Source organism: Microtus oregoni, unplaced genomic scaffold (assembly GCF_018167655.1).
Source record: "Microtus oregoni isolate MIOR12 unplaced genomic scaffold, Mior012 000114F_ref0000099, whole genome shotgun sequence".
Lineage (NCBI taxonomy): Eukaryota > Metazoa > Chordata > Mammalia > Rodentia > Cricetidae > Microtus > Microtus oregoni.
In genome coordinates, this window is record NW_024544743.1 from 1,303,333 (window position 1) to 1,319,557 (window position 16,225).

The 16,225-nt window shown below is 49.4% G+C and overlaps 1 protein-coding gene across 5 annotated transcripts in view; it reads left to right on the forward strand.

Annotated features, from left to right (window-relative positions):
- Positions 1–16,225, forward strand: part of LOC121443890 (BDNF/NT-3 growth factors receptor-like) — a 330,682-nt gene that overhangs the window by 298,749 nt on the left and 15,708 nt on the right. The window lies entirely within an intron of this gene.

A 16,225-nucleotide genomic window follows, 5' to 3' on the forward strand; every position in this document is an offset into this window, starting at 1 on the left:
AACCGCGACAAATCAACAGAGCAAGACCAATGTTGGACCCACTCACTCAGCCCCTCCCCACAGTCAGACCCACCCACCCACTCAGCCCCTCCCCACAGCCAGACCCACCCACCCACTCACTCCCTTCCCACAGTCAGACCCACCCACTCAGCCCCTCCCCACAGCCAAACCCACCCACCCACTCACTCCCTTCCCACAGTCAGACCCACCCACCCACTCATTCCCTTTCCCACAGTCAGACCCACCCACCCACTCACTCCCTTCCCACTGTCAGACCCACCCACCCACTCACTCCCTTCCCACAGTCAGACCCACCCACCCACTCACTCCCTTCCCACAGTCAGACCCACCCACCCACTCACTCCCTTCCCACAGTCAGACCCACCCACCCTCTCAGCCCCTCCCCACAGCCAGACCCACCCACCCACTCAGTCCCTTCCCACAGCCAGACCCACCCACCCACTCACTCCCTTCCCACAGCCAGACCCACCCACCCTCTCAGCCCCTCCCCACAGTCAGACCCACCCACCCTCTCAGCCCCTTCCCACAGTCAGACCCACCCACCCACTCACTCCCTTCCCACAGTCAGACCCACCCACCCACTCACTCCCTTCCCACAGTCAGACCCACCCACCCTCTCAGCCCCTCCCCACAGCCAGACCCACCCACCCACTCAGTCCCTTCCCACAGTCAGACCCACCCACCCACTCACTCCCTTCCCACAGCCAGACCCACCCACCCACTCACTCCCTTCCCACAGCCAGACCCACCCACCCTCTCAGCCCCTCCCCACAGTCAGACCCACCCACTCAGCCCCTCCCCACAGCCAAACCCACCCACCCTCTCAGCCCCTCCCCACAGTCAGACCTACCCTCTCAGCCCCTCCCCACAGTCAGACCCACCCACCCACTCAGTCCCTCCCCACAGCCAGACCCACCCACCCACTCAGTCCCTCCCCACAGCCAGACCCACCCACTCAGTCCCTTCCCACAGCCAGACCCACCCACCCACTCAGCCCCTCCCCACAGCCAGACCCACCCACCCACTCAGCCCCTCCCCACAGCCAGACCCACCCACCCACTCACTCCCTTCCCACAGTCAGACCCACCCACCCACTCAGCCCCTCCCCACAGCCAGACCCACCCACCCACTCAGTCCTTCCCCATAGCCACAGTTCTGCTTTTTGGTTATGTGGATTTTGGTTGCGAGACTAAATATTTAATGACACTTCTCAAAATATGTATTTGTATTCTCCAATTTGTCGCCATCTCAAGATCCTTGTTGTCTGCTCTCCCTTCGTTCCTCCGCATCCTTGTGAATGTGTTTAAAACGCGCGTAGAACGTTGTGGTTGGACCAACTGTAATATTTTCCATCTTCGGTATTCCCATACCACAAGTAAAAAGATACCTCAAAATAATTTTACATGGAAAATGCGATTTAGGCAATTGGTCTTCTCAATTAATTGAGTTACGTTGTTAAATTTCTAAAGCCGTGGTTGGTTAAGCTCTTTGCAAGACTGGCTGGATGGCATGCGCCGTGTCGTGAAGCGGGCTTGGCCTGCAGCTTCAGCCGTATCACAACACTGGTTCTCATGACTCTAGAGTCTGGGGACTCCAATATCAGGGTGTTCACAGCTGAGCAGGGCTCTTCGTCAACCCAAGGTGGAAGGTCTTAGCATGAGGCCAGATGAACAAGCAAGAGAAGGAAGAGAGGGTCAACAAAGCCCACTCTCAGTACAGAGAGGGTCAACAAAGCCCACTCTCAGTACAGGGATGGGTCAGTGAGGCCAGAGCCTTCCCGATGGAATGGCTTCTGTGTAGATCCTGCCTCTTGACCCCTTGCAGTGAGGGGTCAGTGTCCAGCACATGAGTTCTGGGGCCATCTCACCTCAGCAGAAGATGACCACCCTGATTCTCTCAGTTTAAAAGACCCATAGAGAAGGGTGGGGATGTAACGTCTCAATTCCTTGTCCCATGTTTATTTCTGCCTCTAAACCACCGTTTTTAAAAATGTTTCTTTCTTTGTAATCATCTTTGAAAATAGCCCCCATTTGTATAAATTGCCTCAACTTTCAATTTTTTTATTCATGTCATTACATATGTTCATTTGATCATTACTCTTATTCTTTGGGGTTTTAAATTAGTATATATTAATAGAACAAAATAATTTGCTCTCATTGTAATATTTCCGTACACTGATTGTCTCTCGTCCACCCCACTTGCTCTTCCCTCCCTTCCTCTGGCCTTCACACAGTCCTCCTCCTGCTTTCACGTTCTTTCTAAAACATCTAGAATCCACATTTGATCGTAACACTTTGCTTGAAGGAGGTGTCTTTAATCTCCTGAGGAGTTTTCCAGACCCAGACTATTCTGTCCCTTGTGCCCAAAGAGCAAGCGTACTATCTACGAAGTTGGTTGTTAATGGTGACCCCAGGTGGGGGGCGTGGCTTGTCAGGCTTTTCCGTCATCTGCTCCCTGCTTAGGTGACAGCCTTGTGCACATGCTGGTCCTGAGACTGGTTGAGAGCCTATGTGTCAAGTGCGCTGGAAACCGGAAGCCATCTGCAACTGCAAGGGATTGCTATGATCCCCAAGGGCCCCTACGTGAAGCCTGGCAATACCCGGCTGTATTCTGGCCCCTAAATAAAGGCCAGTCAATTCCCGGCTGTATTCTGGCCCCTACGTGAAGCCTGGCAATACCCGACTTTATTCTGGCCTCTAGCCTGCCCTCTTCAGTGGATACAGATGAAAAGGAGCAAATGGGAGCTTTGTCAGATGTCACATGGCGAGCCAGGCCTTGGGAGTCAAGCATGTCACCAAGCTTTTGTGTGAAAAATGACATCGGGGAGAAAAAGGTGAATGTGACATTGTTGTGTGTTTTACTCAATAGGGACAAATGAGGCTTTTATCTGTATGGACGGTGTCCCCTGAAAACCAATTGCTTCTGCTTTGTGTGCTTGGAGCCCTCCTTCAGGCCCAGACTCTCGCTCTCAGGGCCCCCTGACTTGGCTTGTAAGTGAGTTGTCAAGAGCAGTAAGGCCTGTCGTCTGTGTCCCCAGCGCCGAGTAAAGAGGGCTCTTAAAGCCATTGTGGTCCGCCTTTAGAAGCTGCCCCACTTGTCCCTGAGAGAGCATGTGTGTGTGCGTGTTTGCTTTGGTTCTGAGAGCTAAACACCCCATTGACATTCTGAGGAGCAGCCCCTTAACACCAGAAAAGACGCCATGAGCTCATGACACAAAAGCCTCAGCCTCCTTCAGAGACAGGGAGAGAAGGGGTCTGAACAAGAGGCCTGTGTAACAGAGAGAAACGAAGTAAAGTGTGTCAGGGGACACTGGGGCTCCCAGCCCTTAGAGGGGCTCACCAGCTCCACACTGTTGTGGAAGATACTCTGCTGTTGGCCTGGCATCATTCTCCATGGCGGCATCAAAAAGTCCCGAGTCTCCCTGTGGCAGGAACTGGCCAGCAAGAACACCTGGACGGGCCCTGCCCTCTCCATCAAGGGCACACAGTGTACACACTGGAATTACCCGGCCCCACCCCTTCAAGGGAGCCTCTGCTGTGTCAGCTGTGACTTCTTGAGCACTGCAGCCAAATGGCCTTGGTGACCAGCATAGCTGGTCTCTGTCATTGCCCCTGAATACGTAGGTCAACTCTCAACAAGAAGAGAGCCCTGCACACATGCTCGGTATTTTGCCCTGCGTCCCTGTGGGTGAAAAGCTCCAGGACTCTCACCAGGCCCCGTCTATGTGGCCTTGTGCGTCCTTGACCAATTCATTATGCATCTCATCTTCAGCCACCAAAGCTTTGTTTCCAGTTGCATCACTCCCAAGCCCGGTCCTTTCTTCCCCTCCCTTTTCAGTCCCTTTGGAAATTCAACAGCGAATTTTTCCTCCCCACATCTCTATGGTGAGTTTTCTTGGCTTGGGAAGGCTTGGTTGCCATGGCAGCGAGCCTCCTCTGCCCAGAGCCAGAATGAGGGGATTGTTGGGGGGGGGGGGGGGGAGGAGGAGATGAAAAGTCATTAAAGCCTACCAATTAGCATGCACACGAGAGCCCCTTACAGTTTCCCTCCCTGGAGAGCAGCTGTGCGCCCCGAGCCCTGCCAGCGAGACCCTCCGGAGTCTGAGCAGGGCTGTCTGAGCAGTGCACCTGTCGAGAAGCGTCCCTCTGCAGGAGGCCTGCCGCAGCCCTGGCCCAGCCAGGCATTTTAGCTCCCTCTGCTGCATCTCCTAAGTACCTAGTCCTCCTTCCTCCTTTGAGCTCCTCTCCTTCGCTGCTCACCATCTTGGAAATGGAGCCTCATTAAATAACCCCAGGGGTGCGAAGTTGGGGCTTGAAGCAGCAGCGGCATCCATCCTTCAGGGTCTCCTAGAGTTACTTATGGTTGTCCTGTCATCCACCGACTGCAGTTGAAGGACAAAAATACAGCATGTCTCAGTATACTGTTGGGTGCCTGGTACCTGGAAAGAGGAAACCGTCCCAAGTCCAAAGTCATCAGTGTGGCAGATTTTCGCTGCCCAGTTAGCGTGCTTTTCAAGAGCCGGGACAATTCAGGAAGCAGGGACCCTGAGGCAGCAGGAGTGCCAGCCAGTCAGAACTCTGAGCTCAGAGACCTTCAACAGTTCCATCTGTGAAATGGGCTTCTGGGACCATCTCACCCAAGCTCCTCACTGGAGTACAATGAGAACTTGTAAAGTTTTGTGGAAGTGGAATTCTGGAGACTAGAATTGGAGCTGCCATGGGTTTGTGCTTTAGTTCAGTTGATTAAAATCCAGAAGGCACTGGGGTGACAAGCGCCCCAAATCTGCCCTCAAGGGGGAGTGTCTGTGTGTTGCTACTCCACAAGCGTTCATTTCCTGCTGCTGGGGGCAACTGGCTTCCGCCATGACTATGCCATTGGAGTCTCAGGTCCCAGCCTCGCGTGGCCCCTTTGAGGTTGGTTCTATTTCCAGGGATTTCCAGTTATTAGCTCTCAGGTTCTATCTCTCTTGTGGTAGTGAAGGCTTCCATGGTGCCATGCTGCCCAGTCCCGGGCTCAAGTAGCGTACAGTGAATGTGTAGTGTCTCCTCAGCCCCTCTCACATCTTCTGCCACCCTGTGCCAGGCCTGCACTGACGTGATTTTGGGCCCCACGGCTCCACCAGAGAGACTGTTACTTAGTAATCCAAGCAAAGCCTGCAGTGGTCTGTGTCAGTTAGCATGTTGTCCCGTTATAGGATATGTCTAATCTGGGCAAGCTGGGCAGTGGGGACATAGGATCTCTACGGCTCCTCCTGCCATTCCCTGTGTGTCTATGTTGCCTGTGTGTCTACGATTTGTTTAAAATAAAAATGAAAGAAAATCACCCAGCTCTCGGTGGGACCTCTCTGGAGGTCAAGCCCATGGACATTTTCAATCCTCCTCTGATTTGACACCTTTTCTTGACTTGTTTGTTGGCACAACATCTTGTTTGCCCTCATCAGACCTGGTCACAATCTCAGTTTCCTCCATGGGCAAAGCAAACTGGCAGAGTCTCTCAGTGCCCCACAAAGACCCGCTGCTCCCCTTGGGGCCGTAATACTCACGGTCCATGGTCTAGTGACCACTACTACCCAGATAACTCAGAAATGCTCACTGTTAGCCCAGGCTGCTCTTGCATGGGCAGGGTTCAGCCAAGACAGTGCAAAGACCCCTCCATCTCAACGTAATCACGCTGACTCCCTTCCAGAAGCCTTCCTCCTGGCTTCTGCCAACAACATTCCCCAGGCTTGTTGAGTGTTTCCTAACTCAGTAAAAATGGCAACATCTCCCAGTTCAACAAGTAGGAATCTCTCTCCCAACTCTCAACCCAGAATCCTTCTCTGTCTTCCCTCGATGGCCACAACAGCTCTCAGCTACTCCCAGTGCTGTCTCCCCTCTGCACAGCAGCCAGAAGGGTCCTTCTAAAACACAGCCCAGCTTTGCTGTTTTTAACTTAAAACCTTATGAATTCCCACATCACTTGAAGAAAGGAGAAACGAAATGGCCGGGAAAATTCTGCATGTGCTGGTCTCCAAGCCCAGTTCTAGCTTGAGTTGCACTCCCTTTGCTGGTACACACAAACCATGCTGTGCTCCATAAACATCTCGAGCCCACTGCCTCCTCCCCTGACAGGGCCTTTGTGCACGCCTGCAGCCTGCCTGGAATGAGTTTCCACCCCCTTTTCTTAATTAATCTTTATTTATTTGTGTTGTTGTTGTTACTGTTAGAATTGCCTTCCTCCATTCTTTAACCAACCTTCCAGCCCAGCACATATTATTCTATTATATCTAAAATATTAGCTGTAAAAATTAAGATATTTCCCCACACATTATGTAATTATTAACCTTCAAAATCCACTCCCCTTCAGCCACTAACGTGATATCTCCAAAATGACTGTCCCCTCCAGGGACTAAACCTATCCATGTTTTGGTTAGCTGGTGCCTGTTCAGGATTCTGAACATCTTTCCTATTTTTTAAATTTTTATCTTATTTATTGTTAAGTTATATGAGGGGTGCGTGAGTACAGGAATGTGCATGCATGCTATGGAAGATGGTTTTCAGGAGTTGAGTCTCCCCTTCTGCCTGGGGGTATGGAGAAGACTGAACTTGTTCTCACCCTTCCCATCGGCCTGCCTGCCTATGCTCACGGCGTTTCTCCTAGGCACTGCTATTATGCTCACCTTTCCATAATTATTTTTGAATTTTTAAAAATAGTTATCGCTCCCGCTCACATTTCCAAGGAGAGAGCCATGTTCACCAGTATTTCCCCGTAGGTGACAAGAAGAGACTGAACGTATGCACACAGTAAGTGCACGGAGCCTGCTCAGTCATTGGGTTTGACCTTGGGTCCCACAAAGAGGAACTTCCACCTTCAAAGAGCAGGGACTAGGGACTTCCCGGTCAGCAAAGCCCAGTTCTCAGCCTGAGCAGCGCAGGTGGGCCTGGCGGGCTTTGCGTGCCTGTCCTGTCTGCATCCCGAGACTCAGGAAAACACCTTCCTTTCTCACCACTGCGGTTGCTGCAGTGCCATGGGGCTCCTTAGCATTCCGTACCCTGTCACTGTGACCCACTTTCAGGCTTTGAAGCCCAACTACTGCTGACAGAATCTGCGCTGGGGTATGGCTCCCCCTCCCTGTTCCCTAAATAAAAGATGAAATCAGGGTGGCTGTATATACGCTGTCTCAAAACAGGGCTTTATTTAGAGAGCGATATTAGTTATTACTGGCTACTGGCATTTAACATTTGTGGAGTGAACAGAATCATCTGCACAAGGAAGAGAAGGGTGAGAGCGAAGGAGCCTCTGCCTGGTTTGTGCAGGGCCTAAATTAGACCCAGACAAACCATGATGATGCTTGCAGATTGGGATAAACTCTGAGCTGGGAACTCAGTGTCTGCTCAGCCGGTTCTGCCCAGCGTGGGTCAAGCATGGATCCTCTGTCTCAGAGTCGCAGTTCCTTATTCTGAGTAGTTACCATCACTGTGTTTAGGTTGCTAGCTTGCTATAAGAACTACACAAATGTCCGTAAGAACCCAGGGCATAGCCATGTTTCAAACTCTCAGACATACCACCTTCGTCTAGACAACTACATGGGAACTCCCAGCTGGGTCCCAACTGAGGATAACAACTCCAGACTCAAGGTTTCTAACTCAATAGCTCACACCCACTTGTCCAGAGGAAAGCAGTCTTTAATAGAGGACAAGAAACATATGGAAGCAACCCTTGAGATCCTCAGATAAAGCCAACAGATTCTTTCTAGTCTTTCCAAGTAGAACAACCCTGGAAAAGCAAGGGAGAGAGATCTTTAAAAGGAATATGTATCTGATTGGCCACGCGCCCCGAATGTAACAAGATGCTTAAACTGACTTAACAAAGAGCACTGTTTTTAACTGTGAAGTGATCATCATGCCCTTTCAATTTGAGCATTATTACGAACATATGAGACTGATGTACACAGGTCATAAAGATGTCAAAAGAGGGAATAGATTTAGCATGAAATATTAACTCAGGAAACTGCATTTCCAAAGCCATAAGCCTCTTCCCTTTGCGGCCGTGAGGAAGCCCCTGGAATGTACTCACACAGCTGGGGAGGTGTTGCTCTGAGGGGCCCTGCAGGACCTCCATCATTGTTCCCCACTCAGCCAAGCTCACACAATCAAGGCTGCTGCTAGAAAGATAGCTCTGCAGTGAAGAGCACCGGCTGCTCTTGAGAAGGACTGGGGTTCAGTTCCCAGGACGCACATGGCAGGTCACAGCCATCAGGAACTTCACTGAAGATCTGACGCCCTCTTCTGGCCTTCTCAAGCACTGCACATAGGTGGTGCACAGACATACATGCAGGCAAAACATTCATACACATAAAACAAAACCAAATCTTTTATTTTTAAAAAAAGGTTGTAGGCCTCTTAAGAGAAGGATGCAGGAAAGTAACTCGATTCTGTCCCATGGGATAGTGAGCTCCAGACAGGGCACAGGTGGTGTCCAGGGCACAGGTGTCGAGGACCAGGGGTCTAGGGAACAGGTGTCCAGGGCATAGGTGGTATCCAGGACACAAGTGAACAGAGCCAGGTGTTCAGGGCACAGGTGTCTAGGGTAACAGAACAGACTGGACAATGGTGTGGGCTGAACTTGGGGTGATTAAATAATGATGGGTTAGAACATGGGAGTGGGAAAAGGAGGCTTAGGCCAAAGAGAACATGGGACCTCTCATCTCAGCTCCCCCATGCAGCAGACACCCCACTCACCGCTTTTGAGACTTTCTGAGACTGTTAGCCACCTTGTTCTGCACTAACCCTGCTGCATGAACTGGTTCTCTAAGCTCCCAGTCTACAAGCTCCTTGCTCGCACTCCATACCTCTCACTTTAGGTCCCTGAGCCTCCCCTGGCCTTTGAGAGTCGGCAAACTGAAGCCCACACAGGTTTGACTTAGGGATTCAGCGACCTCAGCTCCAAGCAGCGGAAACGCTAAGCAGCAGGAACGATGAACGCATGTGTTAATTATTATGATTGCTCCCACCAAATAGACTCTCCTTGGACAAGTCCTTCACTTCCCGAGCTGGTCTGTGAGTGAACAGTGAGCTACAAGAATACCAGATGCTGCACAGACAAGCAGCTCCACGCCAAGCCAACCTGGGACTCCGTGCTTACCTCCCTGCTCCACTTTGTGCCTGGTTTCCCTCTGTCCACCTGGTCTGAGAGTGGTCAGTACCCGTGAAGAACCCCAGTTCATGGCTAAACATCCACAGCTCTGTAATTTACCCTGGAGTCCCTCCTGCAGTCCAGGGACTCCTTTGCGTTCTGACTAGACCCCAGAGTCCTGGGATACCCAGGTCTGAGTTTAAACAGGACTCAGTGCCTGGGTCCCTGTTCCTCTTGGCAGTATTCAAGCCAGTTTAACCTCCCATCCACTTTAAGACAGCATTTAGCTTCTTGATTCTTTATTCTGGACTGGAGTTAGCTTTTAAGCCCACTTTACCCCTGTGCTAAACTCTTGGCACTGTCTATATGAGACTAACAACCACAGACTCCAGGTAAAAACAACCTTTTCCTTACACTTACTCTGTGTGGCTGCTGTCTGTGTCTTGACTGCCGATCAGTTGGTGATAACGCTCGACACTTCATGGGCTTTCCACCAGTCTCCACGGGCATGTGGCCCCATGTGTCTTTCTGTCACACTGAATGTGAGCAGACCCTGTGACTCTTTATGTGGCCAGCTTTGAGCTCCCCACCCTTTGAAACAGCCCCAGAAAGGGGAGAGTCCCTCAGCAGACGCATCAGAAAGCTCCGCCATGTCTGACTAACGGACACTGTGGTGATGTGTGACAAACCCTGGTGCAGTCCGAATCTCTCCCCACCTCTCTGTTCTAGTCTCACGCTCTTTCTGGTTCATCTTTAGTGGAAGGCCCCTCTCCTCGTCTGCACTCTTGTTTCTTTGGTCTCTGCTTCCTGGAGTGATCTCACTCTGCCACCATCCTTAGTTCTCAGAATCCGATACACGGTGCGTCCACCAAGGGAAGGCACTTGCCACTGGAAGGACCTGTTATTGTGTGTGTGACACCATGACGCCATGCTATGGTTTTCCAGTCCAGAGCCAGGTGATGTCATCTTATTGAAATGCCAGTGTTTAACTTGTCCTCAGGGGAGGTTGGAGATCTCTCTAGACTTTGCAGTCTCCTTTTCTCCGTGTTATGGAATTTTTTCCATATTCCCGTAGGGCTCCCAGGCATAGTTCATGTAATCTTTCTGTAGTCTCGTGGAGCCTCTCTCCTCGGCTTAGAGGAAAATCCCAGTCACTTACACTCTAGGAGGGAACAACTAAATACCAAGCAAGCCACAAACCCAGGATGTGTGTGTTTTCACTTTTCTTCTTGAATAACCCAAGACAGAGTTTTATGCTTTGCAACCACTTAAAGTAAGACTCGGTGTCAGCTGTGAGCATTCCCATCAGTAGGTTAAAAATCCCCTCCCTTTTTATACTACCTAGTAAGAGTCTAGTATTTTGGGCTGCAGAGATGGTTCAGAGGTTAGGAGCACTGTCTGCTCTTGCAGAGGACCCAGGTTAGATTCCCATATGTTGTCTCACACCCATCTGTAACTCCAGTTTCAGGAGATCCTGCCCTCTTCTGGCCTCAATGGTCACTGCATATATGTGGTCCACACACATGTATGCATGCCAAACATAAGCAAATAGATAAATGTTTTTAAAAGAGTCCGATACACTTGTAAACTGTTAAGACAATACTTTAAGGGTTTTAGCGATGATATTGCCACAGTATTGGACCAACAAGTGTCTTCATAAATTGAGACCTCTCACTAATAATCAGGTCTTCCTCATTTTATGTTGTCCAGCTCAGGACCTGCGTCACTCTGATGCCCCAGGGTTCTTGTAATCCTCCTTAGCAAGGCCAGCCCTGGAGTTTGAGAGAAAGACTTGGTCCCCAGTAAGAGAGACAGATATAGTATTTCTCTGTTGGGTGTACCATGGTGTGTGTGTGTGTGTGTGTGTGTGTGTGTGTGTGTGTGTGTGTGTGTTCATCTATTGAAGGACATTTTTGTTGCCTCCAGGTTTAGGCAATTAGGAGTAGAGATGCCAGGTACCTGCTGTCCCATGCACAGAAATTTTCAGTTACTTTTGGGTAAATACCAAGAAGTGAAGTTGCTGGATCAGATGATGGGATTGTGTCTAGCCTGGTAAGAATCAGTCAAACTGTCTTCCAATAACACTTAGTCCCACTCGGATTGATTCCCAGATCTTCAGCTTGCCTTCAGTCATGAAAGCAATTAGCTCCAACTTCGAAGTTCATTCTGGCGTCAGCATTAGAGATTCCCCTTGCAGCACCTCAGCCCGGACTTTCTGGGAAGGGTGCTATTTCCTAGCTTAGGGCATTCATTGTAAGCGGCACAGAAGGGAGAACCAACAGGGCTGCTTTGTTGTGGCTGCTTTTTCTCCTTACACCTCTGTGCATGACCTTTACACAGCCGGAAGAAGGTGTCTCAAATGGAGACACCTTTGGCAAAGCCCACCATCCCCTGAGAACATCCATACTTCTCCCTGGATGGACAGGCCGTGGGATTCGGTCCCGTTAGTGGTTTCTCTCCGTTGCCTTCCACTCCTTTTATAACACAGCCACATTGTCTAAGCAGGAGCCCAAATGTGTAATGCGATCCCAGACTCCCCTTCAGAAGACACTTCTGGTCTGTATAAGGGATTTTCTCAAGTTCCTTGTGTGGTTTCAGGTTGGGATCAGGGACTCGAATGAGAGAGCGAGAGATGTATTACCTCTCTCCAGGAATGTGCCTGCAGAAGAACAATGGCTCCAGTTCTCTTGCTCAGCTGCCCCCCTCCCAAGAACACCTCTCAGATAGAATATAGCATGTCAGGTGTTTCCAGGCCTGCGTGTACTATTGTGAGGATGGGAGTGTGACCCAGCAGGCAGTGCTGTGTTCCACCCTGCTGGGCAAAGAGCCCCTTTTACTCTGGGTTTCTTTCCCACACTCACCCCTCCCAGGCCAACATTCAGATTTCCAAATCCAGGGAAAAATAAAATGGCCGTGAATGCTGAGAGCCTTGGCTGTGTAGGGCAAATGGGATTCCACCTCTGCCCTCATCTGCGTGTTTAAGCAGGAAGGACTTGATGTTAACCATATTAAAACTTTCCCACAATCTCGGGGGAGATACTTCCTTCACAAGCCACCCTCACCTTTCTTGGCCTTTCCTGGTGACGGGTCCAGGCATTTTCTCCAGGCAATGATGGCTCCTCATAGGAGAATGCTTTTCCAGGCCTTAACTGGTTTCCTTGAACTAAATTAGCACAAATCTCCACTTCCTGGCCTCTAGTTTTCCTTTAACAATATAGATAAAAATGAATGCATGGATTACTCGAGGAAACCCCAGGAGGACAACTGAGAAGGGGGCCCATCCGGATGGTGGAGTTTTGATTATCAGAGAGCATGAAGCACCTAGTCCATGAAGGCACAGGTGCACATATATGGGTGGGTATGTGGCCATGGGGAGCTTCCCACAGGCTGCTCACCAGACCTTTCTCTCCTGTTGAACCAACTTTTTCATCCAAGTAAAACAACTTGAACACTATCAAATAATAGTGACAGCTTTAGCAATGTAATTTAGCTAGGTGAGGCGACACTAAAGTGTTCAGTGAGTGGATAGGAGCCTTTTGCAAATTACTCAGTAAAGAAACCATCCAGCCACTGACAGTTTTGCCAGACTCCAAACTGGCCGTCAGATCACACCCTTCGTGCTATCTGACTGTGTGGCATTGTGCTGCGCTCAGAGCAGTTCCCAGGAACACAAATCAAAACCTTAGTCCTAGGGCTGAGGAGAGCACCTGTCAGCAAGTCACTTCCTCCAGTGCAGGGACAGCAGGCTCACAAGAGCTCTGACCTTCCTACCTGGCCCATAGAGGTCTCTGCTGAAGTAGAGGTCTCAGGGAAGTAGCCTGGGGCAGGATGAGGCAACTTCACAGGACACTCTGAAGGTCAGGCCAAGCCAGGCCAGGAGGGAGGAGCTCAAGTGGGCTGCCTGCCCAGTCCAGCTAGAAATACAGCTAAGAGGATGGTCTGGAGGACCAGGGCAGAGCCTTAGAGGTCACTCTAGAGGCCTGGCCTTTGGCTGTTCTGTCTCCTGTGTGGTCAGTGTTCACAAATCTAGCGGCTTCCCTCTGAAGATTCTCTTCCAGTTACCCCAAGGCTGTGCTGTAGGGTGAAAGAGACAAAGCTGAGTTCTCCACCTGCCAGGACACCAAGCAAGGTGTGGGGCTTTCCTGGAGGCTAGTAAGAGAAGGAAGCCATGATTAAAGTGGGAGAGGAATGGTGAGGAGGAGAAAGGCATTAAAAGAAAGTTGTCTGCACCCCACCTGGAAGCCATCCACCCATGGGACACCTGGATTCTGCAGTGATTTCTTTTGCTTCCTTCTTTTTTCTCTCCCAGACTTACTTTTTCTTAGTCCCCTTCTGGAGACAGGATTTCTCTGTATAACCCTGGCTGTCCTGGAACTAACTCTGTAGACCAGGCTGGCCTCCAACTCATAGAGATCCACCTGCCTCTGCCTCCTGAACACTGGGATTAAAGGGGTGTGCCACCACCTCCTGTTCGGCTTGTTTGTTTTTTCACTTAGAAGCATCATATGCAGACAGAGCGGTCAGATTGTGAGAAATCATTTAACCACATAATACCACTAACTTCACAACTTGCTGAGATTAGACTGATATAGATATGAATAATTTGCATTAGTATAGATTTTGCTTTATTGATAGAAATTTAAGGTCAATTTTGTTATATGTATATGTATTTCTGATCTTGATTAAGGTATTGTGATTGTGTAGTTCACTTAAAAATGTAATGTATATAGGTTGTTAATGGATAATCATTAATAATAGTCAAGTTTGTAGTCATGTTAGTTAGATTTTCTAGATATATAGATATATATTTCAGTTAGATTGGCATTCTTCATATCTTTCAAAGATTATAGAATATGGCATTTTAAATGTTTTAATAACTTAGGGCTTTTCATGACAATGAGACACTCTGCTCCTGGCAGCACCAATCTACTTCAAGAGGAAGATGGGCATCAAAGAGGATCCTTATGGAGTTTGATAGCCATTTGGGCAAGAAACTGCTCTTGCCTGGACTATTGCATAAACTGAACACAGAGAACCCACAGAGAGAGGACTACTGAACTTACCTAATGGTGAGATGATCTTTCGGGGTTCCTGATTCATGAAAGAGTCTGCGAGACATTCTGCAGGACACAGCAGATAGTGATTGACTGTCTTTGAAATTTCCTGCTTCGTGGAAATGTCTGCTGGAAAACTATGGGACTGAAGATGGATGCCCCAATGGTACAGAGAAACTTTGGGTAACTGTCAAGGCAGCGAGATGTCTCTGTCATTTCTAGAGTTTTGAAAGTTGCTTATTTCTTGTTTGCTTAGGTAATATTGTATCTTTCTGGAGTCTTTGATGGAGTTGAAGAATAGTTAGTTATAGTTATAGTTTTCCTTAGTTATGATAAAGATAAAATAGATGTAAATATTGTAATTTTTACTTGATAACTGTTTTGTTATATGTAATTTTGCTATTTTAAAGTTAAAGCCTTTCCTTTTTGTTGAAACAGAAAAAGGGGGAATGATGGAGGAAGGTCATTGGTAATAAACTGCCTTGGCCCATTTTGATAGGCCATCCCTTAGGTGGGTGGAGTAGGCAGAACAGAATGTTGGGAGGAAGAAGAAGTGAGCTCAGACTCGATAGCTCTCCTCTTGGGGGCAGATGCCTCAGACAGAGGCCATGCTCCCCGCTCCCGGGCAGACACGATGAACCAAGCCGCCAGGTCAGACATGCTGAATCTTTCCCGGTAAGACCGGTGCTACACAGTTTATTAGAGATGGGTTGATCGGGATATCAGAATTAGCCAGTAAGGGCTAGAGCTAGCGGGCCAAACAGTGTTTAAATGAATACAGTTTGTATGTTGTTATTTCTGGTGTAAAGCTAGCCGTGAAGGAGCCTGGCAGGACGAAAAGCAGGCCTGCAGCTCCTACAACATTAGACTGTTGAAACACCGCAGACCTTTGTCCTTAGACAGTGTGCTGTTAGGGGACAGAGGAGCCTTTGGGTGGCTGAAGCCTGGTGGAGGGGAGTTAGGTCATTAAAGGTATAACCTCTGAGGGTGCAGTGAAATCCCAACCTCTTCCCCCTTTAGTCCTGGCTCCCTGAGTGCCCAAGGAAAGCGGGAATTCTCTGCCACACAGCGTCTACCTTGATGGTGCAGCAGCCACTGCTGGCCCAAATCACAGCCCTCCCGGGACCTGTAGGCCAAAATGTGCCTTCCTTCCTAGTGAGCTCTCTTCATCAGGTGGTTTGAAAGCAGCCTAGCTAATTCATGTACTAAACTCATCCAACACATATCTACTAAGGGCTTGGTGTGTGGCAGGCAACGCCCCAGGCAAGGAGCTTAACACAGGATCCTTTCCATGGAGAACACAGACAAGACAGTCAGGAATGCTGAGTAATAAAGTCTGCAACCGGGCCCCTCTAAGGATGTTCTGAGAATTATTATTCTACAACAGAATCAGCTCTCTTGTTTGTATTCTGGTCTCTGGATATAATATAAAACACTCTTTTATAGGATTGTTTTGAGGGAAAAAAGTGTTTTAACGCAGCTGGAGAGTTGGCTCCTCAGCTAAGAGCACTTACTGTTCTCCTGGAAGACCTGGGTTCGGTTTCCAGAACCACATGGCAGCTCCCAACTCCAGATCCAGGGCATCTGATGCCCCCTTCTGACCTATGAAGATACAGGGCACACATGTGATTCCTCGAAGCATACATGGAGGCAATACATTCATCAAGTAAATAATTAAAATGAAAATGTAAAGAGTGTTTTGTGGGTGAGAGTGCTCGATTGTGAGTCCTGGTGAACCTGGTGATGGATCTTCTCAGTCTTCACGGCTGCCTCTGCCTGCCAAGAGGCACTGGGAGCTGGATGTTGAGAAGACGGAGCAGCAGGGGCTTTGAGGACAGTCTCTGATCATGTCCAGAAGCCAGAACGAAAGGACGCAGGGTTACAATGATGGGGTATTGTTGTGGGTTGATTGAGAAATGTCCCCATAGGATCACACATTGCACTTGGTCCCCAGTGGGTGGTGCTGTTCAGGGAAGTTATAGGATGCTTGGCCCAGCTGGAGTACATTACTCACTGGGGTTGGGCTTTGAGGATCT